This window comes from Aegilops tauschii, chromosome 1 (assembly GCF_002575655.3).
Source record: "Aegilops tauschii subsp. strangulata cultivar AL8/78 chromosome 1, Aet v6.0, whole genome shotgun sequence".
Classification (NCBI taxonomy): Eukaryota; Viridiplantae; Streptophyta; class Magnoliopsida; order Poales; family Poaceae; genus Aegilops; species Aegilops tauschii.
In genome coordinates this window covers 82112627-82115741 of record NC_053035.3, presented here as the reverse complement: position 1 = coordinate 82115741, position 3115 = coordinate 82112627, and the positions used below count along the sequence as shown (strand labels likewise).

The 3115-nt window shown below is 48.7% G+C and overlaps 1 long non-coding RNA gene across 1 annotated transcript; it reads right to left on the bottom strand.

The window, feature by feature from the left end:
• Positions 1-2230: 2230 nt before the first annotated feature.
• LOC141039300 (uncharacterized) lies at positions 2231-2743 on the bottom strand. The gene is made up of 3 exons (XR_012200231.1): positions 2541-2743; positions 2445-2480; positions 2231-2321 (listed from the first exon to the last, which is right to left on the bottom strand). It is a non-coding gene; the product is annotated as an uncharacterized lncRNA (long non-coding RNA).
• Positions 2744-3115: the final 372 nt, after the last annotated feature.

Below are 3115 nucleotides of genomic sequence, written 5' to 3'. Positions count from 1 at the left end.
GGGTTATATGTGAAATAGGTGACTCTCCATGCAGTAAGCTGCCTAGAGACTTGTGATTTGTTTTTCTATGCAGGGTAATTGAGGACAGCTCTTTAAACATAAGGAAAACAGAGGATCAAGCATAACCCGGAAGAATATAAAAAGGGCAGCTTAAACAATGTTGAGCATTACGCACATGCGCGATGGCACGACAAAATTAGGTGTTTGTCCTACTCTATTACATGACTCCCTGAGTCCAAAAAGTGAGGCATCGTCTTTTAAGACATCATATGAGCCGCCTGCGAGATCAAGGGCGTTGTTGGCCTGAGGTTTCCGGGTCATCCCTCTCCGCTCCTCCGGCTGTGTCCATGACCTGGAAGGTTGATGATTCCAGTCAATGCCACTCAAGGCTTCAAATTGAGCCTCATCATCAATTAACCCGGCCGGGTCAACTTCAGGGGCGAAGGTATGCTTACGAGTCGGAGGAATCAGGCTGACTGCTTCATAGCGTGGTGTTGGGATCCTCTGATTCTCCGCGTCATAGCCCGGTTGATACTTGGTAAGGTCTGTATCATTACCAATCAAGGTGGCCACCGGGCGCACGCTCTTCACACAGGCGGCGAAGTCTTTCTGGTCAAAGGGGGTGCCGTCTTCCTTCAAGCTGGGGTATCCAAGAGCGATGTCGGCCAGGTCTAGCTCCGGTAGAAACGCCTTGGCCCGGCTCAGAGCGGCTATAGCTCGGGCTCTTGCAGAAGCCCGTCTCAACTCTTGGAAGCGTTGAGGAAGTACGGCAAGCCGCCTGAGTACATCTGCCAGGTGAGTGGGAACCTCATTTGACAGAGCCACAACGGCTAAGGCACGCTGTGACCCGGTGTAAAGTTGTTCTACCAAGGTATAAACCGCCTTCAGCTTGGTCAGCACGTTCTGATTGAGATTGGAACTTCTGGGACCTGCATTACAAAGTCAGGTGAGCTGATGGCAATGCTGATATTTATGGGAAATGAACGATGTAAACTAGTTAGAAACTTACAGAGTAACGTACCGAAGATTGCGGAGACCATCTGAGATATATGGCGTTTTAAGCCAGAAAGTTCGGCGGTTCTTTCAGTAAGAGCGGCCTCCGCTTGTTCGGCCCGGCTGAGCAAGGCAGTTTTCTCATCCGCCCAGGCTTTTCTTTCTGCTTCAAACTTTTTCTTCAGTTTCTCTTGTGCAGATACACTGAATTCAAATTTGGAATTGGCCTTTTGGGTCTCACTTTCCTGAGTCTTCAGCCGGTTCTTTAGATCAGAGATTTCCGATTCAAATTTCTTACAGGCGGCCTGTACAAATTCCGGGTTACAGTTAGGGTGATTATAATGCAACATTAAGTCCCAAGCACTTTGCAGGCAAAGGTACTTGGCACTTGGGGGCTAATGTGTGCTCAATTACTTGATTAAAGTAAGGAAAGAACCGGGTCAACTATGCTGTTTAAGCCGGCCCTTGAGTGTTACCAGGTAAGCCGGTTTTCTTGCAGTGATTATGAAGCCGGTATTAAAGTCTACAACATATTCTATCATAAGTCATAGACTTGGGGGCTGGCATGGTAAGGATAACTATGGAGTAAGCAAGAGAGTCATACCTCAGATTTTTGCTGTATTTGCTTCACCATGTCAATTTCCAGGTCCCGGCTGTTGTGCACTTGATTAACATAGCCAGAGACAATATCTCCAATGCTCAGATTGGCATAGTCAGTGATGTCCAGCCTGGCCCTGCGGCGTTCCAGAAGCTCTTCCTTGGCAGAGCATCTAGCTAACACGGTGGGTCTTCCTGGTTCGACAAACTCTGTCCGGGTGATTACAACGTCCGGATCATCTGGATGAGCCGGGCTGGGGATCTTCGGGTTATCCGAACCTTCCATAACTTGTTCATCAGATGGAGCAGTGGTGGTTTCAGGAGCTGGTGCAGACGGCGGCTCATGAGCAGAAGCTTCAGGCTCAGTCAGGACCGGCTCTTCGGCCGGCTTATTTTTCTTCGCCCTCTTGCTGGGCTTTACTTGTACACTGAAAGTCAAAGAGTTAGTGCAAAAACATGAGTAAGATAAGCACAAAGTAAGCTGATCATCATTACCCGGGTGCGGTCTTGAAGGCCGGCAAGCTAGACTGCATTGAGTCGCCGGAGGAAGGTGAAGTTCCCTGGTAGTTTGAATCAGAAGAATTGAGTGGTTGACGAGTGACGCCCGCCAAAGGATGAAAAGGATATAAGTCGGAGATAACCTCAGTCCGGCGCTTCCTTGTTGCTTCGGGTAAGCCGGAGGAGAGGTCTGCGTCTTTGCTGGTCCGGGTCTGCCTCCGGCTCTCATAATTCTGTCGCTTCAAAAGAAATTGAGGATCTTGATAAGCTAAAGGATGTGAAAATCTTACTTTCCGGGTTACTCTTGGAACTTTCCGTCTCGGCAAAGGCTCGGAGTCGGATGAAATTATAGTTACCTCTTCATTCACTTCATGACTTGTTCCAGTGTCCTCCTGCTGATAATCCGTGTCAATAAGATGGTTAAAAAAGGAGCCTAAAGAGTCAAGAGCTACCTCTGACTCGGAGGTGTCTTCCAGACGAAGCAGGTCCGAGGCGCTAGGTTTACTCCCCTTCTTACGGGGGGCGGCTTTCCTGGCGGCTTTTTTAACTTTTCTGGCTTTCTTGGCAGCTTCGTGGTCATACTTGACCTTCCAGAATTTATCATTAGCCTGTAAAATACAACAAAGGTTAGTAAGTTAAGACAAAATCGTTAAAATGGAAGGAGAAGCATTCAGGTCAATGGTTTACCGCTGGAGCCGGGTTAGTCTTGCAAAAAGGGCTTAAGCCCACTCTCCCGCAATCTGCCAGGCTCTCGTTCAGAAGCGACTTGGTTGTATCATCAATGACGTCCTCAGGTAAGTCGTCTGGACTGTGTCATAGGGGATCATCTTTCTGGCCTGTGTAATCACACATCAAGCCGGGGCGGCGGCTTAAAGGAATCACCCGCCAGGCAACCCAGACCCGGACCAGATCAATACCATTCAAGCCGTTCCCCAGAAGAGCTTTGATTTTGTTGATGGTGGGTGTAAGTGATTGACGTTCAGCTTGAGATAATTGGCAAGGGGTGATTTGATTCCAGACGCAGGGC